Below are 24,557 nucleotides of genomic sequence, written 5' to 3' on the forward strand. Positions count from 1 at the left end.
CGCACCAAGGCCTACAATCGACACCCACTGTGGAGATGTAGCAAAAGATTGCCGCAGGGAAGACTTTTCCAGAAACTCTGGATGCTCTATCGGTGACAGTTCTGCGGTGTGCATGTGTTCAAGCTGTGCGCAACGCGTTTTGAATCTGCATAACCACACCCTCCATCCCCGTGAAGGTTCCGTGTGACAAAGCAAGCTCCATTTCCAGCTCCCTGTTCCAAAAATCCATTTAAAATATGGTCCCCAAATAGGGGACGTATCAGATATTAAACTAATAAGAACAGACACTACGCTTGATCTTGAGCCATTTGGCCGAGAAGAGATGATCAGAAATGGTTTGCCACTTGGGCCGCACCAAGGCCTACAACCGACACCCACTGTGGAGAAGTAGCAAAAGATTGCCGCAGGGAAGACATTTCCAGAAACTCTGGATGATCTGTCGATGACAGTTCTGCGGTGTGCATGTGTTCAAGCTGTGCGCAACGCGTTTTGAATCTGCATAACCACACCCTCCATCCCCGTGAAGGTTCCGTGTGACAAAGCAAGCTCCATTTCCAGCTCCCTGTTCCAAAAATCCATTTAATATATGGTCCCCAAATAGGGGACGTATCAGATATTAAACTAATAAGAACAGACACTACGCTTGATCTTGAGCCATTTGGCCGAGAAGAGATGATCAGAAATGGTTTGCAACTTGGGCCGCACCAAGGCCTACAACCGACACCCACTGTGGAGACGTAACAAAAGATTGCCGCATGGAAGACATTTCCAGAAACTCTGGATGCTCTGTCGATGACAGTTCTGCGGTGTGCATGAGTTCAAGCTGTGCGCAACGCGTTTTGAATCTGCATAACCACACCCTCCATCCCCGTGAAGGTTCCGTGCGACAAAGCAAGCTCCATTTCCAGCTCCCTGTTCCAAAAATCCATTTAATATATGGTCCCCAAATAGGGGACGTATCAGATATTAACCTAATAAGAACAGACACTACGCTTGATCTTGAGCCAATTGGCCGAGAAGAGATGATCAAAAATGGTTTGCCACTTGGGCCGCACCAAGGCCTACAACCGACACCCACTGTGGAGACATAGCAAAAGATTGCCGCATGGAAGACATTTCCAGAAACTCTGGATGCTCTGTCGATGACTGTTCTGTGGTGTGCATGTGTTCAAGCTGTGCGCAACGCATTTTGAATCTGCATAACCACACCCTCCATCCCCGTGAAGGTTCCGTGTGACAAAGCAAGCTCCATTTCCAGCTCCCTGTTCCAAAAATCCATTTAATATATGGTCCCCAAATAGGGGACGTATCAGATATTAAACTAATAAGAACAGACACTACGCTTGATCTTGAGCCATTTGGCCGATAAGAGATGATCAGAAATGGTTTGCCACTTGGGCCGCACCAAGGCCTACAACCGACACCCACTGTGGAGATGTAGCAAAAGATTGCCGCAGGGAAGACTTTTCCAGAAACTCTGGATGCTCTATCGATGACAGTTCTGCGGTGTGCATGTGTTCAAGCTGTGCGCAACGCGTTTTGAATCTGCATAACCACACCCTCCATCCCCGTGAAGGTTCCGTGTGGCAAAGCAAGCTCCATTTCCAGCTCCCTGTTCCAAAAATCCATTTAATATATGGTCCCCAAATAGGGGACGTATCAGATATTAAACTAATAAGAACAGACACTACGCTTGATCTTGAGCCATTTGGCCGAGAAGAGATTATCAGAAATGGTTTGCCACTTGGGCCGCACCAAGGCCTACAACCGACACCCACTGTGGAGACGTAGCAAAAGATTGCCACAGGGAAGACATTTCCAGAAACTCTGGATGCTCTGTTGATGACAGTTCTGCGGTGTGCATGTGTTCAAGCTGTGCGCAACGCGTTTTGAATCTGCCTAACCACACCCTCCATCCCCGTGAAGGTTCCGTGTGACAAAGCAAGCTCCATTTCCAGCCTCCTGTTCCAAAAATCCATTTAATATATGGTCCCCAAATAGGGGACGTATCAGATATTAAACTAATAAGAACAGACACTACGCTTGATCTTGAGCCATTTGGCCGAGAAAAGATGATCAGAAATGGTTTGCCACTTGGGCCGCACCAAGGCCTACAACTGACACCCACTGTGGAGACGTAGCAAAAGATTGCCGCATGGAATACATTTCTAGAAACTCTGGATGCTCTGTCGATGACAGTTCTGCGGTGTGCATGAGTTAAAGCTGTGCGCAACGCGTTTTGAATCTGCATAATCACACCCTCCATCCCCGTGAAGGTTCCGTGCGACAAAGCAAGCTCCATTTCCAGCTCCCTGTTCCAAAAATCCATTTAATATATGGTCCCCAAATAGGGGACGTATCAGATATTAAACTAATAAGAACAGACACTATGCTTGATCTTGAGCCATTTGGCCGAGAAGAGATGATCAGAAATGGTTTGCCACTTGGGCCGCACCAAGGCCTACAACCGACACCCACTGTGGAGACGTAGCAAAAGATTGCCGCATGGAAGACATTTCCAGAAATTCTAGATGCTCTGTCGATGACAGTTCTGCGGTGTGCATGTGTTCAAGCTGTGCGCAACGCGTTTTGAATCTGCATAACCACACCCTCCATCCCCATGAAGGTTCCGTGTGACAAAGCAAGCTCCATTTCCAGCTCCCTGTTCCAAAAATCCATTTAATATATGGTCCCCAAATAGGGGACGTATCAGATATTAAACTAATAAGAACAGACACTACGCTTGATCTTGAGCCATTTGGCCGATAAGAGATGATCAGAAATGGTTTGCCACTTGGGCCGCACCAAGGCCTACAACCGACACCCACTGTGGAGACCTAGCAAAAGATTGCCGCAGGGAAGACATTTCCAGAAACTCTGGATGCTCTGTCGATGACAGTTCTGCGGTGTGCATGTGTTCAAGCTGTGCGCAACGCGTTTTGAATCTGCATAACCACACCCTCCATCCCCGTGAAGGTTCCGTGTGACAAAGCAAGCTCCATTTCCAGCTCCCTGTTCCAAAAATCCATTTAATATATGGTCCCCAAATAGGGGACGTATCAGATATTAAACTAATAAGAACAGACACTACACTTGATCTTGAGCCATTTGGCCGAGAAGAGATGATCAGAAATGGTTTGCCACTTGGGCCGCACCAAGGCCTACAACCGACACCCACTGTGGAGACGTAGCAAAAGATTGCCGCAGGGAAGACATTTCCAGAAACTCTGGATGCTCTGTCGATGACAGTTCTGCGGTGTGCATGTGTTCAAGCTGTGCGCAACGCGTTTTGAATCTGCATAACCACACCTTCCATCCCCGTGAAGGTTCCGTGTGACAAAGCAAGCTCCATTTCCAGCTCCCTGTTCCAAAAATCCATTTAATATATGGTCCCCAAATAGGGGACGTATCAGATATTAAACTAATAAGAACAGACACTACGCTTGATCTTGAGCCAATTGGCCGAGAAGAGATGATCAGAAATGGTTTGCCACTTGGGCCGCACCAAGGCCTACAACCGACACCCACTGTGGAGACATAGCAAAAGATTGCCGCATGGAAGACATTTCCAGAAACTCTGGATGCTCTGTCGATGACTGTTCTGTGGTGTACATGTGTTCAAGCTGTGCGCAACGCGTTTTGAATCTGCATAACCACACCCTCCATCCCCGTGAAGGTTCCGTGTGACAAAGCAAGCTCCATTTCCAGCTCCCTGTTCCAAAAATCCATTTAATATATGGTCCCCAAATAGGGGACGTATCAGATATTAAACTAATAAGAACAGACACTACGCTTGATCTTGAGCCATTTGGCCGAGAAGAGATGATCAGAAATGGTTTGCCACTTGGGCCGCACCAAGGCCTACAACCGACACCCACTGTGGAGACGTAGCAAAAGATTGCCGCAGGGAAGATATTTCCAGAAACTCTGGATGATCTGTCGATGACAGTTCTGCGGTGTGCATGTGTTCAAGCTGTGCGCAACGCGTTTTGAATCTGCATAACCACACCCTCCATCCCCGTGAAGGTTCCGTGTGACAAAGCAAGCTCCATTTCCAGCTCCCTGTTCCAAAAATCCATTTAATATATGGTCCCCAAATAGGGGATGTATCAGATATTAAACTAATAAGAACAGACACTAAGCTTGATCTTGAGCCATTTGGCCGAGAAGAGATGATCAGAAATGGTTTTCCACTTGGGCCGCACCAAGGCCTACAACCGACACCCACTGTGGAGATGTAGCAAAAGATTGCCGCAGGGAAGACATTTCCAGAAACTCTGGATGATCTGTCGATGACAGTTCTGCGGTGTGCATGTGTTCAAGCTGTGCGCAACGCGTTTTGAATCTGCATAACCACACCCTCCATCCCCGTGAAGGTTCCGTGTGACAAAGCAAGCTCCATTTCCAGCTCCCTGTTCCAAAAATCCATTTAATATATGGTCCCCAAATAGGGGATGTATCAGATATTAAACTAATCAGAACAGACACTACGCTTGATCTTGAGCCATTTGGCCGAGAAGAGATGATCAGAAATGGTTTGCCACTTGGGCCGCACCAAGGCCTACAACCGACACCCACTGTGGAGATGTAGCAAAAGATTGCCGCAGGGAAGACATTTCCAGAAACTCTGGATGCTCTGTCGATGACAGTTCTGCGGTGTGCATGTGTTCAAGCTGTGCGCAACGCGTTTTGAATCTGCATAACCACACCCTCCATCCCCGTGAAGGTTCCGTGTGACAAAGCAAGCTCCATTTCCAGCTCCCTGTTCCAAAAATCCATTTAATATATGGTCCCCAAATAGGGGACGTATCAGATATTAAACTAATAAGAACAGACACTACGCTTGATCTTGAGCTATGTGGCCAAGAAGAGATGATCAGAAATGGTTTGCCACTTGGGCCGCACCAAGGCCTACAACCGACACCCACTGTGGAGACGTAGCAAAAGATTGCCGCAGGGAAGACATTTCCAGAAACTCTGGATGATCTGTCGATGACAGTTCTGCGGTGTGCATGTGTTCAAGCTGTGCGCAACGCGTTTTGAATCTGCATAACCACACCCTCCATCCCCGTGAAGGTTCCGTGTGACAAAGCAAGCTCCATTTCCATCTCCCTGTTCCAAAAATCCATTTAATATATGGTCCCCAAATAGGGGATGTATCAGATATTAAACTAATAAGAACAGACACTACGCTTGATCTTGAGCCATTTGGCCGAGAAGAGATGATCAGAAATGGTTTGCCACTTGGGCCGCACCAAGGTCTATAACCGACACCCACTGTGGAGACGTAGCAAAAGATTGCCGCAGGGAAGATATTTCCAGAAACTCTGGATGATCTGTCGATGACAGTTCTGCGGTGTGCATGTGTTCAAGCTGTGCGCAACGCGTTTTGAATCTGCATAACCACACCCTCCATCCCCGTGAAGGTTCCGTGTGACAAAGCAAGCTCCATTTCCAGCTCCCTGTTCCAAAAATCCATTTAATATATGGTCCCCAAATAGGGGATGTATCAGATATTAAACTAATAAGAACAGACACTACGCTTGATCTTGAGCCATTTGGCCGAGAAGAGATGATCAGAAATGGTTTTCCACTTGGGCCGCACCAAGGCCTACAACCGACACCCACTGTGGAGATGTAGCAAAAGATTGCCGCAGGGAAGACATTTCCAGAAACTCTGGATGATCTGTCGATGACAGTTCTGCGGTGTGCATGTGTTCAAGCTGTGCGCAACGCGTTTTGAATCTGCATAACCACACCCTCCATCCCCGTGAAGGTTCCGTGTGACAAAGCAAGCTCCATTTCCAGCTCCCTGTTCCAAAAATCCATTTAATATATGGTCCCCAAATAGGGGATGTATCAGATATTAAACTAATCAGAACAGACACTACGCTTGATCTTGAGCCATTTGGCCGAGAAGAGATGATCAGAAATGGTTTGCCACTTGGGCCGCACCAAGGCCTACAACCGACACCCACTGTGGAGATGTAGCAAAAGATTGCCGCAGGGAAGACATTTCCAGAAACTCTGGATGCTCTGTCGATGACAGTTCTGCGGTGTGCATGTGTTCAAGCTGTGCGCAACGCGTTTTGAATCTGCATAACCACACCCTCCATCCCCGTGAAGGTTCCGTGTGACAAAGCAAGCTCCATTTCCAGCTCCCTGTTCCAAAAATCCATTTAATATATGGTCCCCAAATAGGGGACGTATCAGATATTAAACTAATAAGAACAGACACTACGCTTGATCTTGAGCTATGTGGCCAAGAAGAGATGATCAGAAATGGTTTGCCACTTGGGCCGCACCAAGGCCTACAACCGACACCCACTGTTGAGACGTAGCAAAAGATTGCCGCAGGGAAGACATTTCCAGAAACTCTGGATGATCTGTCGATGACAGTTCTGCGGTGTGCATGTGTTCAAGCTGTGCGCAACGCGTTTTGAATCTGCATAACCACACCCTCCATCCCCGTGAAGGTTCCGTGTGACAAAGCAAGCTCCATTTCCAGCTCCCTGTTCCAAAAATCCATTTAATATATGGTCCCCAAATAGGGGATGTATCAGATATTAAACTAATAAGAACAGACACTACGCTTGATCTTGAGCCATTTGGCCGAGAAGAGATGATCAGAAATGGTTTGCCACTTGGGCCGCACCAAGGTCTATAACCGACACCCACTGTGGAGACGTAGCAAAAGATTGCCGCAGGGAAGACATTTCCAGAAACTCTGGATGCTCTATCGATGACAGTTCTGCAGTGTGCATGTGTTCAAGCTGTGCGCAACGCGTTTTGAATCTGCATAACCACACCCTCCATCCCCGTGAAGGTTCCGTGTGACAAAGCAAGCTCCATTTCCAGCTCCCTGTTCCAAAAATCCATTTAATATATGGTCCCCAAATAGGGGATGTATCAGATATTAAACTAATAAGAACAGACACTACGCTTGATCTTGAGCCATTTGGCCGAGAAGAGATGATCAGAAATGGTTTGCCACTTGGGCCGCACCAAGGCCTACAACCGACACCCACTGTGGAGACGTAGCAAAAGATTGCCGCAGGGAAGATATTTCCAGAAATTCTGGATGATCTGTCGATGACAGTTCTGCGGTGTGCATGTGTTCAAGCTGTGCGCAACGCGTTTTGAATCTGCATAACCACACCCTCCATCCCCGTGAAGGTTCCGTGTGACAAAGCAAGCTCCATTTCCAGCTCCCTGTTCCAAAAATCCATTTAATATATGGTCCCCAAATAGGGGATGTATCAGATATTAAACTAATAAGAACAGACACTACGCTTGATCTTGAGCCATTTGGCCGAGAAGAGATGATCAGAAATGGTTTGCCACTTGGGCCGCACCAAGGCCTACAACCGACACCCACTGTGGAGATGTAGCAAAAGATTGCCGCAGGGAAGACATTTCCAGAAACTCTGGATGATCTGTCGATGACAGTTCTGCGGTGTGCATGTGTTCAAGCTGTGCGCAACGCGTTTTGAATCTGCATAACCACACCCTCCATCCCCGTGAAGGTTCCGTGTGACAAAGCAAGCTCCATTTCCAGCTCCCTGTTCCAAAAATCCATTTAATATATGGTCCCCAAATAGGGGACGTATCAGATATTAAACTAATAAGAACAGACACTACGCTTGATCTTGAGCCATTTGGCCGATAAGAGATGATCAGAAATGGTTTGCCACTTGGGCCGCACCAAGGCCTACAACCGACACCCACTGTGGAGAAGTAGCAAAAGATTGCCGCAGGGAAGACATTTCCAGAAACTCTGGATGATCTGTCGATGACAGTTCTGCGGTGTGCATGTGTTCAAGCTGTGCGCAACGCGTTTTGAATCTGCATAACCACACCCTCCATCCCCGTGAAGGTTCCGTGTGACAAAGCAAGCTCCATTTCCAGCTCCCTGTTCCAAAAATCCATTTAATATATGGTCCCCAAATAGGGGACGTATCAGATATTAAACTAATAAGAACAGACACTACGCTTGATCTTGAGCCATTTGGCCGAGAAGAGATGATCAGAAATGGTTTTCTACTTGGGCCGCACCAAGGCCTACAACCGACACCCACTGTGGAGACGTAACAAAAGATTGCCGCATGGAAGACATTTCCAGAAACTCTGGATGCTCTGTCGATGACAGTTCTGCGGTGTGCATGAGTTCAAGCTGTGCGCAACGCGTTTTGAATCTGCATAACCACACCCTCCATCCCCGTGAAGGTTCCGTGCGACAAAGCAAGCTCCATTTCCAGCTCCCTGTTCCAAAAATCCATTTAATATATGGTCCCCAAATAGGGGATGTATCAGATATTAAACTAATAAGAACAGACACTACGCTTGATCTTGAGCCATTTGGCCGAGAAGAGATGATCAGAAATGGTTTGCCACTTGGGCCGCACCAAGGCCTACAACCGACACCCACTGTGGAGACGTAGCAAAAGATTGCCGCAGGGAAGATATTTCCAGAAATTCTGGATGATCTGTCGATGACAGTTCTGCGGTGTGCATGTGTTCAAGCTGTGCGCAACGCGTTTTGAATCTGCATAACCACACCCTCCATCCCCGTGAAGGTTCCGTGTGACAAAGCAAGCTCCATTTCCAGCTCCCTGTTCCAAAAATCCATTTAATATATGGTCCCCAAATAGGGGATGTATCAGATATTAAACTAATAAGAACAGACACTACGCTTGATCTTGAGCCATTTGGCCGAGAAGAGATGATCAGAAATGGTTTGCCACTTGGGCCGCACCAAGGCCTACAACCGACACCCACTGTGGAGATGTAGCAAAAGATTGCCGCAGGGAAGACATTTCCAGAAACTCTGGATGATCTGTCGATGACAGTTCTGCGGTGTGCATGTGTTCAAGCTGTGCGCAACGCGTTTTGAATCTGCATAACCACACCCTCCATCCCCGTGAAGGTTCCGTGTGACAAAGCAAGCTCCATTTCCAGCTCCCTGTTCCAAAAATCCATTTAATATATGGTCCCCAAATAGGGGATGTATCAGATATTAAACTAATAAGAACAGACACTACGCTTGATCTTGAGCCATTTGGCCGAGAAGAGATGATCAGAAATGGTTTGCCACTTGGGCCGCACCAAGGCCTACAACCGACACCCACTGTGGAGATGTAGCAAAAGATTGCCGCAGGGAAGACATTTCCAGAAACTCTGGATGATCTGTCGATGACAGTTCTGCGGTGTGCATGTGTTCAAGCTGTGCGCAACGCGTTTTGAATCTGCATAACCACACCCTCCATCCCCGTGAAGGTTCCGTGTGACAAAGCAAGCTCCATTTCCAGCTCCCTGTTCCAAAAATCCATTTAATATATGGTCCCCAAATAGGGGACGTATCAGATATTAAACTAATAAGAACAGACACTACGCTTGATCTTGAGCCATTTGGCCGATAAGAGATGATCAGAAATGGTTTGCCACTTGGGCCGCACCAAGGCCTACAACCGACACCCACTGTGGAGAAGTAGCAAAAGATTGCCGCAGGGAAGACATTTCCAGAAACTCTGGATGATCTGTCGATGACAGTTCTGCGGTGTGCATGTGTTCAAGCTGTGCGCAACGCGTTTTGAATCTGCATAACCACACCCTCCATCCCCGTGAAGGTTCCGTGTGACAAAGCAAGCTCCATTTCCAGCTCCCTGTTCCAAAAATCCATTTAATATATGGTCCCCAAATAGGGGACGTATCAGATATTAAACTAATAAGAACAGACACTACGCTTGATCTTGAGCCATTTGGCCGAGAAGAGATGATCAGAAATGGTTTTCTACTTGGGCCGCACCAAGGCCTACAACCGACACCCACTGTGGAGACGTAACAAAAGATTGCCGCATGGAAGACATTTCCAGAAACTCTGGATGCTCTGTCGATGACAGTTCTGCGGTGTGCATGAGTTCAAGCTGTGCGCAACGCGTTTTGAATCTGCATAACCACACCCTCCATCCCCGTGAAGGTTCCGTGCGACAAAGCAAGCTCCATTTCCAGCTCCCTGTTCCAAAAATCCATTTAATATATGGTCCCCAAATAGGGGACGTATCAGATATTAAACTAATAAGAACAGACACTACGCTTGATCTTGAGCCAATTGGCCGAGAAGAGATGATCAGAAATGGTTTGCCACTTGGGCCGCACCAAGGCCTACAACCGACACCCACTGTGGAGACATAGCAAAAGATTGCCGCATGGAAGACATTTCCAGAAACTCTGGATGCTCTGTCGATGACTGTTCTGTGGTGTGCATGTGTTCAAGCTGTGCGCAACGCGTTTTGAATCTGCATAACCACACCCTCCATCCCCGTGAAGGTTCCGTGTGACAAAGCAAGCTCCATTTCCAGCTCCCTGTTCCAAAAATCCATTTAATATATGGTCCCCAAATAGGGGACGTATCAGATATTAAACTAATAAGAACAGACACTACGCTTGATCTTGAGCCATTTGGCCGATAAGAGATGATCAGAAATGGTTTGCCACTTGGGCCGCACCAAGGCCTACAACCGACACCCACTGTGGAGATGTAGCAAAAGATTGCCGCAGGGAAGACTTTTCCAGAAACTCTGGATGCTCTATCGATGACAGTTCTGCGGTGTGCATGTGTTCAAGCTGTGCGCAACGCGTTTTGAATCTGCATAACCACACCCTCCATCCCCGTGAAGGTTCCGTGTGACAAAGCAAGCTCCATTTCCAGCTCCCTGTTCCAAAAATCCATTTAATATATGGTCCCCAAATAGGGGACGTATCAGATATTAAACTAATAAGAACAGACACTACGCTTGATCTTGAGCCATTTGGCCGAGAAGAGATTATCAGAAATGGTTTGCCACTTGGGCCGCACCAAGGCCTACAACCGACACCCACTGTGGAGACGTAGCAAAAGATTGCCACAGGGAAGACATTTCCAGAAACTCTGGATGCTCTGTTGATGACAGTTCTGCGGTGTGCATGTGTTCAAGCTGTGCGCAACGCGTTTTGAATCTGCCTAACCACACCCTCCATCCCCGTGAAGGTTCCGTGTGACAAAGCAAGCTCCATTTCCAGCCTCCTGTTCCAAAAATCCATTTAATATATGGTCCCCAAATAGGGGACGTATCAGATATTAAACTAATAAGAACAGACACTACGCTTGATCTTGAGCCATTTGGCCGAGAAAAGATGATCAGAAATGGTTTGCCACTTGGGCCGCACCAAGGCCTACAACTGACACCCACTGTGGAGACGTAGCAAAAGATTGCCGCATGGAATACATTTCTAGAAACTCTGGATGCTCTGTCGATGACAGTTCTGCGGTGTGCATGAGTTAAAGCTGTGCGCAACGCGTTTTGAATCTGCATAATCACACCCTCCATCCCCGTGAAGGTTCCGTGCGACAAAGCAAGCTCCATTTCCAGCTCCCTGTTCCAAAAATCCATTTAATATATGGTCCCCAAATAGGGGACGTATCAGATATTAAACTAATAAGAACAGACACTATGCTTGATCTTGAGCCATTTGGCCGAGAAGAGATGATCAGAAATGGTTTGCCACTTGGGCCGCACCAAGGCCTACAACCGACACCCACTGTGGAGACGTAGCAAAAGATTGCCGCATGGAAGACATTTCCAGAAATTCTAGATGCTCTGTCGATGACAGTTCTGCGGTGTGCATGTGTTCAAGCTGTGCGCAACGCGTTTTGAATCTGCATAACCACACCCTCCATCCCCGTGAAGGTTCCGTGTGACAAAGCAAGCTCCATTTCCAGCTCCCTGTTCCAAAAATCCATTTAATATATGGTCCCCAAATAGGGGACGTATCAGATATTAAACTAATAAGAACAGACACTACGCTTGATCTTGAGCCATTTGGCCGAGAAGAGATGATCAGAAATGGTTTGCCACTTGGGCCGCACCAAGGCCTACAACCGACACCCACTGTGGAGACGTAGCAAAAGATTGCCGCAGGGAAGATATTTCCAGAAACTCTGGATGATCTGTCGATGACAGTTCTGCGGTGTGCATGTGTTCAAGCTGTGCGCAACGCGTTTTGAATCTGCATAACCACACCCTCCATCCCCGTGAAGGTTCCGTGTGACAAAGCAAGCTCCATTTCCAGCTCCCTGTTCCAAAAATCCATTTAATATATGGTCCCCAAATAGGGGATGTATCAGATATTAAACTAATAAGAACAGACACTACGCTTGATCTTGAGCCATTTGGCCGAGAAGAGATGATCAGAAATGGTTTTCCACTTGGGCCGCACCAAGGCCTACAACCGACACCCACTGTGGAGATGTAGCAAAAGATTGCCGCAGGGAAGACATTTCCAGAAACTCTGGATGATCTGTCGATGACAGTTCTGCGGTGTGCATGTGTTCAAGCTGTGCGCAACGCGTTTTGAATCTGCATAACCACACCCTCCATCCCCGTGAAGGTTCCGTGTGACAAAGCAAGCTCCATTTCCAGCTCCCTGTTCCAAAAATCCATTTAATATATGGTCCCCAAATAGGGGATGTATCAGATATTAAACTAATCAGAACAGACACTACGCTTGATCTTGAGCCATTTGGCCGAGAAGAGATGATCAGAAATGGTTTGCCACTTGGGCCGCACCAAGGCCTACAACCGACACCCACTGTGGAGATGTAGCAAAAGATTGCCGCAGGGAAGACATTTCCAGAAACTCTGGATGCTCTGTCGATGACAGTTCTGCGGTGTGCATGTGTTCAAGCTGTGCGCAACGCGTTTTGAATCTGCATAACCACACCCTCCATCCCCGTGAAGGTTCCGTGTGACAAAGCAAGCTCCATTTCCAGCTCCCTGTTCCAAAAATCCATTTAATATATGGTCCCCAAATAGGGGACGTATCAGATATTAAACTAATAAGAACAGACACTACGCTTGATCTTGAGCTATGTGGCCAAGAAGAGATGATCAGAAATGGTTTGCCACTTGGGCCGCACCAAGGCCTACAACCGACACCCACTGTGGAGACGTAGCAAAAGATTGCCGCAGGGAAGACATTTCCAGAAACTCTGGATGATCTGTCGATGACAGTTCTGCGGTGTGCATGTGTTCAAGCTGTGCGCAACGCGTTTTGAATCTGCATAACCACACCCTCCATCCCCGTGAAGGTTCCGTGTGACAAAGCAAGCTCCATTTCCATCTCCCTGTTCCAAAAATCCATTTAATATATGGTCCCCAAATAGGGGATGTATCAGATATTAAACTAATAAGAACAGACACTACGCTTGATCTTGAGCCATTTGGCCGAGAAGAGATGATCAGAAATGGTTTGCCACTTGGGCCGCACCAAGGTCTATAACCGACACCCACTGTGGAGACGTAGCAAAAGATTGCCGCAGGGAAGACATTTCCAGAAACTCTGGATGCTCTATCGATGACAGTTCTGCGGTGTGCATGTGTTCAAGCTGTGCGCAACGCGTTTTGAATCTGCATAACCACACCCTCCATCCCCGTGAAGGTTCCGTGTGACAAAGCAAGCTCCATTTCCAGCTCCCTGTTCCAAAAATCCATTTAATATATGGTCCCCAAATAGGGGATGTATCAGATATTAAACTAATAAGAACAGACACTACGCTTGATCTTGAGCCATTTGGCCGATAAGAGATGATCAGAAATGGTTTGCCACTTGGGCCGCACCAAGGCCTACAACCGACACCCACTGTGGAGACCTAGCAAAAGATTGCCGCAGGGAAGACATTTCCAGAAACTCTGGATGCTCTGTCGATGACAGTTCTGCGGTGTGCATGTGTTCAAGCTGTGCGCAACGCGTTTTGAATCTGCATAACCACACCCTCCATCCCCGTGAAGGTTCCGTGTGACAAAGCAAGCTCCATTTCCAGCTCCCTGTTCCAAAAATCCATTTAATATATGGTCCCCAAATAGGGGACGTATCAGATATTAAACTAATAAGAACAGACACTACACTTGATCTTGAGCCATTTGGCCGAGAAGAGATGATCAGAAATGGTTTGCCACTTGGGCCGCACCAAGGCCTACAACCGACACCCACTGTGGAGACGTAGCAAAAGATTGCCGCAGGGAAGACATTTCCAGAAACTCTGGATGCTCTGTCGATGACAGTTCTGCGGTGTGCATGTGTTCAAGCTGTGCGCAACGCGTTTTGAATCTGCATAACCACACCTTCCATCCCCGTGAAGGTTCCGTGTGACAAAGCAAGCTCCATTTCCAGCTCCCTGTTCCAAAAATCCATTTAATATATGGTCCCCAAATAGGGGACGTATCAGATATTAAACTAATAAGAACAGACACTACGCTTGATCTTGAGCCAATTGGCCGAGAAGAGATGATCAGAAATGGTTTGCCACTTGGGCCGCACCAAGGCCTACAACCGACACCCACTGTGGAGACATAGCAAAAGATTGCCGCATGGAAGACATTTCCAGAAACTCTGGATGCTCTGTCGATGACTGTTCTGTGGTGTGCATGTGTTCAAGCTGTGCGCAACGCGTTTTGAATCTGCATAACCACACCCTCCATCCCCGTGAAGGTTCCGTGTGACAAAGCAAGCTCCATTTCCAGCTCCCTGTTCCAAAAATCCATTTAATATATGGTCCCCAAATAGGGGACGTATCAGATATTAAACTAATAAGAACAGACACTACGCTTGATCTTGAGCCATTTGGCCGAGAAGAGATGATCAGAAATGGTTTGCCACTTGGGCCGCACCAAGGCCTACAACCGACACCCACTGTGGAGACGTAGCAAAAGATTGCCGCAGGGAAGATATTTCCAGAAACTCTGGATGATCTGTCGATGACAGTTCTGCGGTGTGCATGTGTTCAAGCTGTGCGCAACGCGTTTTGAATCTGCATAACCACACCCTCCATCCCCGTGAAGGTTCCGTGTGACAAAGCAAGCTCCATTTCCAGCTCCCTGTTCCAAAAATCCATTTAATATATGGTCCCCAAATAGGGGATGTATCAGATATTAAACTAATAAGAACAGACACTACGCTTGATCTTGAGCCATTTGGCCGAGAAGAGATGATCAGAAATGGTTTTCCACTTGGGCCGCACCAAGGCCTACAACCGACACCCACTGTGGAGATGTAGCAAAAGATTGCCGCAGGGAAGACATTTCCAGAAACTCTGGATGATCTGTCGATGACAGTTCTGCGGTGTGCATGTGTTCAAGCTGTGCGCAACGCGTTTTGAATCTGCATAACCACACCCTCCATCCCCGTGAAGGTTCCGTGTGACAAAGCAAGCTCCATTTCCAGCTCCCTGTTCCAAAAATCCATTTAATATATGGTCCCCAAATAGGGGATGTATCAGATATTAAACTAATCAGAACAGACACTACGCTTGATCTTGAGCCATTTGGCCGAGAAGAGATGATCAGAAATGGTTTGCCACTTGGGCCGCACCAAGGCCTACAACCGACACCCACTGTGGAGATGTAGCAAAAGATTGCCGCAGGGAAGACATTTCCAGAAACTCTGGATGCTCTGTCGATGACAGTTCTGCGGTGTGCATGTGTTCAAGCTGTGCGCAACGCGTTTTGAATCTGCATAACCACACCCTCCATCCCCGTGAAGGTTCCGTGTGACAAAGCAAGCTCCATTTCCAGCTCCCTGTTCCAAAAATCCATTTAATATATGGTCCCCAAATAGGGGACGTATCAGATATTAAACTAGTAAGAACAGACACTACGCTTGATCTTGAGCTATGTGGCCAAGAAGAGATGATCAGAAATGGTTTGCCACTTGGGCCGCACCAAGGCCTACAACCGACACCCACTGTGGAGACGTAGCAAAAGATTGCCGCAGGGAAGACATTTCCAGAAACTCTGGATGATCTGTCGATGACAGTTCTGCGGTGTGCATGTGTTCAAGCTGTGCGCAACGCGTTTTGAATCTGCATAACCACACCCTCCATCCCCGTGAAGGTTCCGTGTGACAAAGCAAGCTCCATTTCCATCTCCCTGTTCCAAAAATCCATTTAATATATGGTCCCCAAATAGGGGATGTATCAGATATTAAACTAATAAGAACAGACACTACGCTTGATCTTGAGCCATTTGGCCGAGAAGAGATGATCAGAAATGGTTTGCCACTTGGGCCGCACCAAGGTCTATAACCGACACCCACTGTGGAGACGTAGCAAAAGATTGCCGCAGGGAAGACATTTCCAGAAACTCTGGATGCTCTATCGATGACAGTTCTACGGTGTGCATGTGTTCAAGCTGTGCGCAACGCGTTTTGAATCTGCATAACCACACCCTCCATCCCCGTGAAGGTTCCGTGTGACAAAGCAAGCTCCATTTCCAGCTCCCTGTTCCAAAAATCCATGTAATATATGGTCCCCAAATAGGGGATGTATCAGATATTAAACTAATAAGAACAGACACTACGCTTGATCTTGAGCCATTTGGCCGAGAAGAGATGATCAGAAATGGTTTGCCACTTGGGCCGCACCAAGGCCTACAACCGACACCCACTGTGGAGACGTAGCAAAAGATTGCCGCAGGGAAGATATTTCCAGAAATTCTGGATGATCTGTCGATGACAGTTCTGCGGTGTGCATGTGTTCAAGCTGTGCGCAATGCGTTTTGAATCTGCATAACCACACCCTCCATCCCCGTGAAGGTTCCGTGTGACAAAGCAAGCTCCATTTCCAGCTCCCTGTTCCAAAAATCCATTTAATATATGGTCCCCAAATAGGGGATGTATCAGATATTAAACTAATAAGAACAGACACTACGCTTGATCTTGAGCCATTTGGCCGAGAAGAGATGATCAGAAATGGTTTGCCACTTGGGCCGCACCAAGGCCTACAACCGACACCCACTGTGGAGATGTAGCAAAAGATTGCCGCAGGGAAGACATTTCCAGAAACTCTGGATGATCTGTCGATGACAGTTCTGCGGTGTGCATGTGTTCAAGCTGTGCGCAACGCGTTTTGAATCTGCATAACCACACCCTCCTTCCCGTGAAGGTTCCGTGTGACAAAGCAAGCTCCATTTCCAGCTCCCTGTTCCAAAAATCCATTTAATATATGGTCCCCAAATAGGGGACGTATCAGATATTAAACTAATAAGAACAGACACTACGCTTGATCTTGAGCCATTTGGCCGATAAGAGATGATCAGAAATGGTTTGCCACTTGGGCCGCACCAAGGCCTACAATCGACACCCACTGTGGAGATGTAGCAAAAGATTGCCGCAGGGAAGACTTTTCCAGAAACTCTGGATGCTCTATCGGTGACAGTTCTGCGGTGTGCATGTGTTCAAGCTGTGCGCAACGCGTTTTGAATCTGCATAACCACACCCTCCATCCCCGTGAAGGTTCCGTGTGACAAAGCAAGCTCCATTTCCAGCTCCCTGTTCCAAAAATCCATTTAATATATGGTCCCCAAATAGGGGACGTATCAGATATTAAACTAATAAGAACAGACACTACGCTTGATCTTGAGCCATTTGGCCGATAAGAGATGATCAGAAATGGTTTGCCACTTGGGCCGCACCAAGGCCTACAATCGACACCCACTGTGGAGATGTAGCAAAAGATTGCCGCAGGGAAGACTTTTCCAGAAACTCTGGATGCTCTATCGGTGACAGTTCTGCGGTGTGCATGTGTTCAAGCTGTGCGCAACGCGTTTTGAATCTGCATAACCACACCCTCCATCCCCGTGAAGGTTCCGTGTGACAAAGCAAGCTCCATTTCCAGCTCCCTGTTCCAAAAATCCATTTAAAATATGGTCCCCAAATAGGGGACGTATCAGATATTAAACTAATAAGAACAGACACTACGCTTGATCTTGAGCCATTTGGCCGAGAAGAGATGATCAGAAATGGTTTGCCACTTGGGCCGCACCAAGGCCTACAACCGACACCCACTGTGGAGAAGTAGCAAAAGATTGCCGCAGGGAAGACATTTCCAGAAACTCTGGATGATCTGTCGATGACAGTTCTGCGGTGTGCATGTGTTCAAGCTGTGCGCAACGCGTTTTGAATCTGCATAACCACACCCTCCATCCCCGTGAAGGTTCCGTGTGACAAAGCAAGCTCCATTTCCAGCTCCCTGTTCCAAAAATCCATTTAATATATGGTCCCCAAATAGGGGACGTATCAGATATTAAACTAATAAGAACAGACACTACGCTTGATCTTGAGCCATTTGGCCGAGAAGAGATGATCAGAAATGGTTTGCCACTTGGGCCGCACCAAGGCCTACAACCGACACCCACTGTGGAGACGTAACAAAAGATTGCCGCATGGAAGACATTTCCAGAAACTCTGGATGCTCTGTCGATGACTGTTCTGTGGTGTGCATGTGTTCAAGCTGTGCGCAACGCGTTTTGAATCTGCATAACCACACCCTCCATCCCCGTGAAGGTTCCGTGTGACAAAGCAAGCTCCATTTCCAGCTCCCTGTTCCAAAAATCCATTTAATATATGGTCCCCAAATAGGGGACGTATCAGATATTAAACTAATAAGAACAGACACTACGCTTGATCTTGAGCCATTTGGCCGATAAGAGATGATCAGAAATGGTTTGCCACTTGGGCCGCACCAAGGCCTACAACCGACACCCACTGTGGAGATGTAGCAAAAGATTGCCGCAGGGAAGACTTTTCCAGAAACTCTGGATGCTCTATCGGTGACAGTTCTGCGGTGTGCATGTGTTCAAGCTGTGCGCGACGCGTTTTGAATCTGCATAACCACACCCTCCATCCCCGTGAAGGTTCCGTGTGACAAAGCAAGCTCCATTTCCAGCTCCCTGTTCCAAAAATCCATTTAATATATGGTCCCCAAATAGGGGACGTATCAGATATTAAACTAATAAGAACAGACACTACGCTTGATCTTGAGCCATTTGGCCGAGAAGAGATGATCAGAAATGGTTTGCCACTTGGGCCGCACCAAGGCCTACAACCGACACCCACTGTGGAGAAGTAGCAAAAGATTGCCGCAGGGAAGACATTTCCAGAAACTCTGGATGATCTGTCGATGACAGTTCTGCGGTGTGCATGTGTTCAAGCTGTGCGCAACGCGTTTTGAATCTGCATAACCACACCCTCCATCCCCGTGAAGGTTCCGTGTGACAAAGCAAGCTCCATTTCCAGCTCCCTGTTCCAAAAATCCATTTAATATATGGTCCCCAAATAGGGGACGTATCAGATATTAAACTAATAAGAACAGACACTACGCTTGATCTTGAGCCATTTGGCCGAGAAGAGATGATCAGAAATGGTTTGCAACTTGGGCCGCACCAAGGCCTACAACCGACACCCACTGTGGAGACGTAACAAAAGATTGCCGCATGGAAGACATTTCCAGAAACTCTGGATGCTCAGTCGATGACAGTTCTGCGGTGTGCATGAGTTCAAGCTGTGCGCAACGCGTTTTGAATCTGCATAACCACACCCTCCATCCCCGTGAAGGTTCCGTGCGACAAAGCAAGCTCCATTTCCAGCTCCCTGTTCCAAAAATCCATTTAATATATGGTCCCCAAATAGGGGACGTATCAGATATTAAACTAATAAGAACAGACACTACGCTTGATCTTGAGCCAATTGGCCGAGAAGAGATGATCAGAAATGGTTTGCCACTTGGGCCGCACCAAGGCCTACAACCGACACCCACTGTGGAGACATAGCAAAAGATTGCCGCATGGAAGACATTTCCAGAAACTCTGGATGCTCTGTCGATGACTGTTCTGTGGTGTGCATGTGTTCAAGCTGTGCGCAACGCGTTTTGAATCTGCATAACCACACCCTCCATCCCCGTGAAGGTTCCGTGTGACAAAGCAAGCTCCATTTCCAGCTCCCTGTTCCAAAATCCATTTAATATATGGTCCCCAAATAGGGGACGTATCAGATATTAAACTAATAAGAACAGACACTACGCTTGATCTTGAGCCATTTGGCCGAGAAGAGATGATCAGAAATGGTTTGCCACTTGGGCCGCACCAAGGCCTACAACCGACACCCACTGTGGAGATGTAGCAAAAGATTGCCGCAGGGAAGACATTTCCAGAAACTCTGGATGCTCTGTCGATGACAGTTCTGCGGTGTGCATGTGTTCAAGCTGTGCGCAACGCGTTTTGAATCTGCATAACCACACCTTCCATCCCCGTGAAGGTTCCGTGTGACAAAGCAAGCTCCATTTCCAGCTCCCTGTTCCAAAAATCCATTTAATATATGGTCCCCAAATAGGGGACGTATCAGATATTAAACTAATAAGAACAGACACTACGCTTGATCTTGAGCTATGTGGCCAAGAAGAGATGATCAGAAATGGTTTGCCACTTGGGCCGCACCAAGGCCTACAACCGACACCCACTGTGGAGACGTAGCAAAAGATTGCCGCAGGGAAGACATTTCCAGAAACTCTGGATGATCTGTCGATGACAGTTCTGCGGTGTGCATGTGTTCAAGCTGTGCGCAACGCGTTTTGAATCTGCATAACCACACCCTCCATCCCCGTGAAGGTTCCGAGTGACAAAGCAAGCTCCATTTCCATCTCCCTGTTCCAAAAATCCATTTAATATATGGTCCCCAAATAGGGGATGTATCAGATATTAAACTAATAAGAACAGACACTACGCTTGATCTTGAGCCATTTGGCCGAGAAGAGATGATCAGAAATGGTTTGCCACTTGGGCCGCACCAAGGTCTACAACCGACACCCACTGTGGAGACGTAGCAAAAGATTGCCGCAGGGAAGACATTTCCAGAAACTCTGGATGATCTGTCGATGACAGTTCTGCGGGGTGCATGTGTTCAAGCTGTGCGCAACGCATTTTGAATCTGCATAACCACACCCTCCATCCCCGTGAAGGTTCCGTGTGACAAAGCAAGCTCCATTTCCAGCTCCCTGTTCCAAAAATCCATTTAATATATGGTCCCCAAATAGGGGATGTATCAGATATTAAACTAATAAGAACAGACACTACGCTTGATCTTGAGCCATTTGGCCGAGAAGAGATGATCAGAAATGGTTTGCCACTTGGGCCGCACCAAGGCCTACAACCGACACCCACTGTGGAGACGTAGCAAAAGATTGCCGCAGGGAAGATATTTCCAGAAACTCTGGATGATCTGTCGATGACAGTTCTGCGGTGTGCATGTGTTCAAGCTGTGCGCAACGCGTTTTGAATCTGCATAACCACACCCTCCATCCCCGTGAAGGTTCCGTGTGACAAAGCAAGCTCCATTTCCAGCTCCCTGTTCCAAAAATCCATTTAATATATGGTCCCCAAATAGGGGACGTATCAGATATTAAACTAATAAGAACAGACACTACGCTTGATCTTGAGCCATTTGGCCGAGAAGAGATGATCAGAAATGGATTGCCACTTGGGCCGCACCAAGGCCTACAACCGACACCCACTGTGAAGACGTAACAAAAGATTGCCGCATGGAAGACATTTCCAGAAACTCTGGATGCTCTATCGGTGACAGTTCTGCGGTGTGCATGTGTTCAAGCTGTGCGCGACGCGTTTTGAATCTGCATAACCACACCCTCCATCCCCGTGAAGGTTCCGTGTGACAAAGCAAGCTCCATTTCCAGCTCCCTGTTCCAAAAATCCATTTAATATATGGTCCCCAAATAGGGGACGTATCAGATATTAAACTAATAAGAACAGACACTACGCTTGATCTTGAGCCATTTGGCCGAGAAGAGATGATCAGAAATGGTTTGCCACTTGGGCCGCACCAAGGCCTACAACCGACACCCACTGTGGAGAAGTAGCAAAAGATTGCCGCAGGGAAGACATTTCCAGAAACTCTGGATGATCTGTCGATGACAGTTCTGCGGTGTGCATGTGTTCAAGCTGTGCGCAACGCGTTTTGAATCTGCATAACCACACCCTCCATCCCCGTGAAGGTTCCGTGTGACAAAGCAAGCTCCATTTCCAGCTCCCTGTTCCAAAAATCCATTTAATATATGGTCCCCAAATAGGGGACGTATCAGATATTAAACTAATAAGAACAGACACTACGCTTGATCTTGAGCCATTTGGCCGAGAAGAGATGATCAGAAATGGTTTGCAACTTGGGCCGCACCAAGGCCTACAACCGACACCCACTGTGGAGACGTAACAAAAGATTGCCGCATGGAAGACATTTCCAGAAACTCTGGATGCTCTGTCGATGACAGTTCTGCGGTGTGCATGAGTTCAAGCTGTGCGCAACGCGTTTTGAATCTGCATAACCACACCCTCCATCCCCGTGAAGGTTCCGTGCGACAAAGCAAGCTCCATTTCCAGCTCCCTGTTCCAAAAATCCATTTAATATATGGTCCCCAAATAGGGGACGTATCAGATATTAAACTAATAAGAACAGACACTACGCTTGATCTTGAGCCAATTGGCCGAGAAGAGATGATCAGAAATGGTTTGCCACTTGGGCCGCACCAAGGCCTACAACCGACACCCACTGTGGAGACATAGCAAAAGATTGCCGCATGGAAGACATTTCCAGAAACTCTGGATGCTCTGTCGATGACTGTTCTGTGGTGTGCATGTGTTCAAGCTGTGCGCAACGCGTTTTGAATCTGCATAACCACACCCTCCATCCCCGTGAAGGTTCCGTGTGACAAAGCAAGCTCCATTTCCAGCTCCCTGTTCCAAAATCCATTTAATATATGGTCCCCAAATAGGGGACGTATCAGATATTAAACTAATAAGAACAGACACTACGCTTGATCTTGAGCCATTTGGCCGAGAAGAGATGATCAGAAATGGTTTGCCACTTGGGCCGCACCAAGGCCTACAACCGACACCCACTGTGGAGATGTAGCAAAAGATTGCCGCAGGGAAGACATTTCCAGAAACTCTGGATGCTCTGTCGATGACAGTTCTGCGGTGTGCATGTGTTCAAGCTGTGCGCAACGCGTTTTGAATCTGCATAACCACACCTTCCATCCCCGTGAAGGTTCCGTGTGACAAAGCAAGCTCCATTTCCAGCTCCCTGTTCCATAAATCCATTTAATATATGGTCCCCAAATAGGGGACGTATCAGATATTAAACTAATAAGAACAGACACTACGCTTGATCTTGAGCTATGTGGCCAAGAAGAGATGATCAGAAATGGTTTGCCACTTGGGCCGCACCAAGGCCTACAACCGACACCCACTGTGGAGACGTAGCAAAAGATTGCCGCAGGGAAGACATTTCCAGAAACTCTGGATGATCTGTCGATGACAGTTCTGCGGTGTGCATGTGTTCAAGCTGTGCGCAACGCGTTTTGAATCTGCATAACCACACCCTCCATCCCCGTGAAGGTTCCGTGTGACAAAGCAAGCTCCATTTCCATCTCCCTGTTCCAAAAATCCATTTAATATATGGTCCCCAAATAGGGGATGTATCAGATATTAAACTAATAAGAACAGACACTACGCTTGATCTTGAGCCATTTGGCCGAGAAGAGATGATCAGAAATGGTTTGCCACTTGGGCCGCACCAAGGTCTACAACCGACACCCACTGTGGAGACGTAGCAAAAGATTGCCGCAGGGAAGACATTTCCAGAAACTCTGGATGATCTGTCGATGACAGTTCTGCGGTGTGCATGTGTTCAAGCTGTGCGCAACGCGTTTTGAATCTGCATAACCACACCCTCCATCCCCGTGAAGGTTCCGTGTGACAAAGCAAGCTCCATTTCCAGCTCCCTGTTCCAAAAATCCATTTAATATATGGTCCCCAAATAGGGGATGTATCAGATATTAAACTAATAAGAACAGACACTACGCTTGATCTTGAGCCATTTGGCCGAGAAGAGATGATCAGAAATGGTTTGCCACTTGGGCCGCACCAAGGCCTACAACCGACACCCACTGTGGAGACGTAGCAAAAGATTGCCGCAGGGAAGATATTTCCAGAAACTCTGGATGATCTGTCGATGACAGTTCTGCGGTGTGCATGTGTTCAAGCTGTGCGCAACGCGTTTTGAATCTGCATAACCACACCCTCCATCCCCGTGAAGGTTCCGTGTGACAAAGCAAGCTCCATTTCCATCTCCCTGTTCCAAAAATCCATTTAATATATGGTCCCCAAATAGGGGACGTATCAGATATTAAACTAATAAGAACAGACACTACGCTTGATCTTGAGCCATTTGGCCGAGAAGAGATGATCAGAAATGGATTGCCACTTGGGCCGCACCAAGGCCTACAACCGACACCCACTGTGGAGACGTAACAAAAGATTGCCGCATGGAAGACATTTCCAGAAACTCTGGATGCTCTATCGGTGACAGTTCTGCGGTGTGCATGTGTTCAAGCTGTGCGCGACGCGTTTTGAATCTGCATAACCACACCCTCCATCCCCGTGAAGGTTCCGTGTGACAAAGCAAGCTCCATTTCCAGCTCCCTGTTCCAAAAATCCATTTAATATATGGTCCCCAAATAGGGGACGTATCAGATATTAAACTAATAAGAACAGACACTACGCTTGATCTTGAGCCATTTGGCCGAGAAGAGATGATCAGAAATGGTTTGCCACTTGGGCCGCACCAAGGCCTACAACCGACACCCACTGTGGAGAAGTAGCAAAAGATTGCCGCAGGGA

General features: G+C 47.5%; 70 pseudogenes; all 70 read right to left on the reverse strand.

Annotated features, from left to right (window-relative positions):
• Positions 1-150: 150 nt before the first annotated feature.
• LOC143795655 (U2 spliceosomal RNA) lies at positions 151-324 on the reverse strand (annotated as a pseudogene).
• A 176-nt stretch (positions 325-500) lies between these two features.
• Positions 501-674, reverse strand: LOC143795388 (U2 spliceosomal RNA; annotated as a pseudogene).
• A 176-nt stretch (positions 675-850) lies between these two features.
• Positions 851-1,024, reverse strand: LOC143794556 (U2 spliceosomal RNA; annotated as a pseudogene).
• Positions 1,025-1,200: 176 nt separating this feature from the next.
• LOC143797115 (U2 spliceosomal RNA) lies at positions 1,201-1,374 on the reverse strand (annotated as a pseudogene).
• Positions 1,375-1,550: 176 nt separating this feature from the next.
• Positions 1,551-1,724, reverse strand: LOC143794552 (U2 spliceosomal RNA; annotated as a pseudogene).
• Positions 1,725-1,922: 198 nt separating this feature from the next.
• LOC143795701 (U2 spliceosomal RNA) lies at positions 1,923-2,074 on the reverse strand (annotated as a pseudogene).
• Positions 2,075-2,250: 176 nt separating this feature from the next.
• On the reverse strand, positions 2,251-2,424 carry LOC143795924 (U2 spliceosomal RNA; annotated as a pseudogene).
• A 176-nt stretch (positions 2,425-2,600) lies between these two features.
• Positions 2,601-2,774, reverse strand: LOC143797005 (U2 spliceosomal RNA; annotated as a pseudogene).
• Positions 2,775-2,950: 176 nt separating this feature from the next.
• LOC143794163 (U2 spliceosomal RNA) lies at positions 2,951-3,124 on the reverse strand (annotated as a pseudogene).
• A 198-nt stretch (positions 3,125-3,322) lies between these two features.
• LOC143794318 (U2 spliceosomal RNA) lies at positions 3,323-3,474 on the reverse strand (annotated as a pseudogene).
• A 176-nt stretch (positions 3,475-3,650) lies between these two features.
• Positions 3,651-3,824, reverse strand: LOC143795389 (U2 spliceosomal RNA; annotated as a pseudogene).
• Positions 3,825-4,000: 176 nt separating this feature from the next.
• On the reverse strand, positions 4,001-4,174 carry LOC143796946 (U2 spliceosomal RNA; annotated as a pseudogene).
• A 176-nt stretch (positions 4,175-4,350) lies between these two features.
• On the reverse strand, positions 4,351-4,524 carry LOC143797251 (U2 spliceosomal RNA; annotated as a pseudogene).
• A 176-nt stretch (positions 4,525-4,700) lies between these two features.
• LOC143796858 (U2 spliceosomal RNA) lies at positions 4,701-4,874 on the reverse strand (annotated as a pseudogene).
• Positions 4,875-5,050: 176 nt separating this feature from the next.
• Positions 5,051-5,224, reverse strand: LOC143796145 (U2 spliceosomal RNA; annotated as a pseudogene).
• A 176-nt stretch (positions 5,225-5,400) lies between these two features.
• Positions 5,401-5,574, reverse strand: LOC143796431 (U2 spliceosomal RNA; annotated as a pseudogene).
• Positions 5,575-5,750: 176 nt separating this feature from the next.
• Positions 5,751-5,924, reverse strand: LOC143797252 (U2 spliceosomal RNA; annotated as a pseudogene).
• Positions 5,925-6,100: 176 nt separating this feature from the next.
• Positions 6,101-6,274, reverse strand: LOC143796859 (U2 spliceosomal RNA; annotated as a pseudogene).
• A 176-nt stretch (positions 6,275-6,450) lies between these two features.
• On the reverse strand, positions 6,451-6,624 carry LOC143796432 (U2 spliceosomal RNA; annotated as a pseudogene).
• Positions 6,625-6,800: 176 nt separating this feature from the next.
• LOC143796434 (U2 spliceosomal RNA) lies at positions 6,801-6,974 on the reverse strand (annotated as a pseudogene).
• Positions 6,975-7,150: 176 nt separating this feature from the next.
• On the reverse strand, positions 7,151-7,324 carry LOC143796435 (U2 spliceosomal RNA; annotated as a pseudogene).
• A 176-nt stretch (positions 7,325-7,500) lies between these two features.
• On the reverse strand, positions 7,501-7,674 carry LOC143797116 (U2 spliceosomal RNA; annotated as a pseudogene).
• A 176-nt stretch (positions 7,675-7,850) lies between these two features.
• Positions 7,851-8,024, reverse strand: LOC143795391 (U2 spliceosomal RNA; annotated as a pseudogene).
• A 176-nt stretch (positions 8,025-8,200) lies between these two features.
• LOC143796000 (U2 spliceosomal RNA) lies at positions 8,201-8,374 on the reverse strand (annotated as a pseudogene).
• A 176-nt stretch (positions 8,375-8,550) lies between these two features.
• On the reverse strand, positions 8,551-8,724 carry LOC143796436 (U2 spliceosomal RNA; annotated as a pseudogene).
• Positions 8,725-8,900: 176 nt separating this feature from the next.
• Positions 8,901-9,074, reverse strand: LOC143796437 (U2 spliceosomal RNA; annotated as a pseudogene).
• A 176-nt stretch (positions 9,075-9,250) lies between these two features.
• Positions 9,251-9,424, reverse strand: LOC143797117 (U2 spliceosomal RNA; annotated as a pseudogene).
• A 176-nt stretch (positions 9,425-9,600) lies between these two features.
• On the reverse strand, positions 9,601-9,774 carry LOC143795392 (U2 spliceosomal RNA; annotated as a pseudogene).
• A 176-nt stretch (positions 9,775-9,950) lies between these two features.
• LOC143794071 (U2 spliceosomal RNA) lies at positions 9,951-10,124 on the reverse strand (annotated as a pseudogene).
• Positions 10,125-10,300: 176 nt separating this feature from the next.
• LOC143797118 (U2 spliceosomal RNA) lies at positions 10,301-10,474 on the reverse strand (annotated as a pseudogene).
• Positions 10,475-10,650: 176 nt separating this feature from the next.
• LOC143795393 (U2 spliceosomal RNA) lies at positions 10,651-10,824 on the reverse strand (annotated as a pseudogene).
• A 198-nt stretch (positions 10,825-11,022) lies between these two features.
• On the reverse strand, positions 11,023-11,174 carry LOC143795702 (U2 spliceosomal RNA; annotated as a pseudogene).
• A 176-nt stretch (positions 11,175-11,350) lies between these two features.
• On the reverse strand, positions 11,351-11,524 carry LOC143795925 (U2 spliceosomal RNA; annotated as a pseudogene).
• A 176-nt stretch (positions 11,525-11,700) lies between these two features.
• LOC143795394 (U2 spliceosomal RNA) lies at positions 11,701-11,874 on the reverse strand (annotated as a pseudogene).
• A 176-nt stretch (positions 11,875-12,050) lies between these two features.
• On the reverse strand, positions 12,051-12,224 carry LOC143796438 (U2 spliceosomal RNA; annotated as a pseudogene).
• Positions 12,225-12,400: 176 nt separating this feature from the next.
• LOC143797253 (U2 spliceosomal RNA) lies at positions 12,401-12,574 on the reverse strand (annotated as a pseudogene).
• A 176-nt stretch (positions 12,575-12,750) lies between these two features.
• Positions 12,751-12,924, reverse strand: LOC143796860 (U2 spliceosomal RNA; annotated as a pseudogene).
• Positions 12,925-13,100: 176 nt separating this feature from the next.
• Positions 13,101-13,274, reverse strand: LOC143796146 (U2 spliceosomal RNA; annotated as a pseudogene).
• A 176-nt stretch (positions 13,275-13,450) lies between these two features.
• LOC143797297 (U2 spliceosomal RNA) lies at positions 13,451-13,624 on the reverse strand (annotated as a pseudogene).
• Positions 13,625-13,800: 176 nt separating this feature from the next.
• LOC143794164 (U2 spliceosomal RNA) lies at positions 13,801-13,974 on the reverse strand (annotated as a pseudogene).
• Positions 13,975-14,172: 198 nt separating this feature from the next.
• LOC143794319 (U2 spliceosomal RNA) lies at positions 14,173-14,324 on the reverse strand (annotated as a pseudogene).
• Positions 14,325-14,500: 176 nt separating this feature from the next.
• LOC143795395 (U2 spliceosomal RNA) lies at positions 14,501-14,674 on the reverse strand (annotated as a pseudogene).
• A 176-nt stretch (positions 14,675-14,850) lies between these two features.
• Positions 14,851-15,024, reverse strand: LOC143796442 (U2 spliceosomal RNA; annotated as a pseudogene).
• A 176-nt stretch (positions 15,025-15,200) lies between these two features.
• Positions 15,201-15,374, reverse strand: LOC143797254 (U2 spliceosomal RNA; annotated as a pseudogene).
• Positions 15,375-15,550: 176 nt separating this feature from the next.
• On the reverse strand, positions 15,551-15,724 carry LOC143797281 (U2 spliceosomal RNA; annotated as a pseudogene).
• Positions 15,725-15,900: 176 nt separating this feature from the next.
• LOC143796147 (U2 spliceosomal RNA) lies at positions 15,901-16,074 on the reverse strand (annotated as a pseudogene).
• A 176-nt stretch (positions 16,075-16,250) lies between these two features.
• On the reverse strand, positions 16,251-16,424 carry LOC143796562 (U2 spliceosomal RNA; annotated as a pseudogene).
• A 176-nt stretch (positions 16,425-16,600) lies between these two features.
• LOC143796443 (U2 spliceosomal RNA) lies at positions 16,601-16,774 on the reverse strand (annotated as a pseudogene).
• A 176-nt stretch (positions 16,775-16,950) lies between these two features.
• Positions 16,951-17,123, reverse strand: LOC143797142 (U2 spliceosomal RNA; annotated as a pseudogene).
• A 176-nt stretch (positions 17,124-17,299) lies between these two features.
• Positions 17,300-17,473, reverse strand: LOC143797119 (U2 spliceosomal RNA; annotated as a pseudogene).
• Positions 17,474-17,649: 176 nt separating this feature from the next.
• On the reverse strand, positions 17,650-17,823 carry LOC143795656 (U2 spliceosomal RNA; annotated as a pseudogene).
• Positions 17,824-17,999: 176 nt separating this feature from the next.
• Positions 18,000-18,173, reverse strand: LOC143795397 (U2 spliceosomal RNA; annotated as a pseudogene).
• A 176-nt stretch (positions 18,174-18,349) lies between these two features.
• On the reverse strand, positions 18,350-18,523 carry LOC143797122 (U2 spliceosomal RNA; annotated as a pseudogene).
• Positions 18,524-18,699: 176 nt separating this feature from the next.
• Positions 18,700-18,873, reverse strand: LOC143795398 (U2 spliceosomal RNA; annotated as a pseudogene).
• Positions 18,874-19,049: 176 nt separating this feature from the next.
• On the reverse strand, positions 19,050-19,223 carry LOC143795399 (U2 spliceosomal RNA; annotated as a pseudogene).
• Positions 19,224-19,399: 176 nt separating this feature from the next.
• LOC143794072 (U2 spliceosomal RNA) lies at positions 19,400-19,573 on the reverse strand (annotated as a pseudogene).
• A 198-nt stretch (positions 19,574-19,771) lies between these two features.
• On the reverse strand, positions 19,772-19,922 carry LOC143796807 (U2 spliceosomal RNA; annotated as a pseudogene).
• A 198-nt stretch (positions 19,923-20,120) lies between these two features.
• Positions 20,121-20,272, reverse strand: LOC143796912 (U2 spliceosomal RNA; annotated as a pseudogene).
• A 176-nt stretch (positions 20,273-20,448) lies between these two features.
• Positions 20,449-20,622, reverse strand: LOC143794512 (U2 spliceosomal RNA; annotated as a pseudogene).
• A 176-nt stretch (positions 20,623-20,798) lies between these two features.
• LOC143796444 (U2 spliceosomal RNA) lies at positions 20,799-20,972 on the reverse strand (annotated as a pseudogene).
• A 176-nt stretch (positions 20,973-21,148) lies between these two features.
• LOC143795400 (U2 spliceosomal RNA) lies at positions 21,149-21,322 on the reverse strand (annotated as a pseudogene).
• A 176-nt stretch (positions 21,323-21,498) lies between these two features.
• On the reverse strand, positions 21,499-21,672 carry LOC143795401 (U2 spliceosomal RNA; annotated as a pseudogene).
• Positions 21,673-21,848: 176 nt separating this feature from the next.
• On the reverse strand, positions 21,849-22,022 carry LOC143795403 (U2 spliceosomal RNA; annotated as a pseudogene).
• Positions 22,023-22,198: 176 nt separating this feature from the next.
• Positions 22,199-22,372, reverse strand: LOC143794074 (U2 spliceosomal RNA; annotated as a pseudogene).
• Positions 22,373-22,570: 198 nt separating this feature from the next.
• On the reverse strand, positions 22,571-22,721 carry LOC143796808 (U2 spliceosomal RNA; annotated as a pseudogene).
• Positions 22,722-22,919: 198 nt separating this feature from the next.
• On the reverse strand, positions 22,920-23,071 carry LOC143797202 (U2 spliceosomal RNA; annotated as a pseudogene).
• Positions 23,072-23,247: 176 nt separating this feature from the next.
• On the reverse strand, positions 23,248-23,421 carry LOC143796148 (U2 spliceosomal RNA; annotated as a pseudogene).
• Positions 23,422-23,597: 176 nt separating this feature from the next.
• LOC143796445 (U2 spliceosomal RNA) lies at positions 23,598-23,771 on the reverse strand (annotated as a pseudogene).
• Positions 23,772-23,947: 176 nt separating this feature from the next.
• On the reverse strand, positions 23,948-24,121 carry LOC143794578 (U2 spliceosomal RNA; annotated as a pseudogene).
• A 176-nt stretch (positions 24,122-24,297) lies between these two features.
• On the reverse strand, positions 24,298-24,471 carry LOC143795404 (U2 spliceosomal RNA; annotated as a pseudogene).
• Positions 24,472-24,557: the final 86 nt, after the last annotated feature.

The sequence above is a fragment of the Ranitomeya variabilis genome, chromosome 1 (genome assembly GCF_051348905.1).
Source record: "Ranitomeya variabilis isolate aRanVar5 chromosome 1, aRanVar5.hap1, whole genome shotgun sequence".
Taxonomy (NCBI): Eukaryota; Metazoa; Chordata; class Amphibia; order Anura; family Dendrobatidae; genus Ranitomeya; species Ranitomeya variabilis.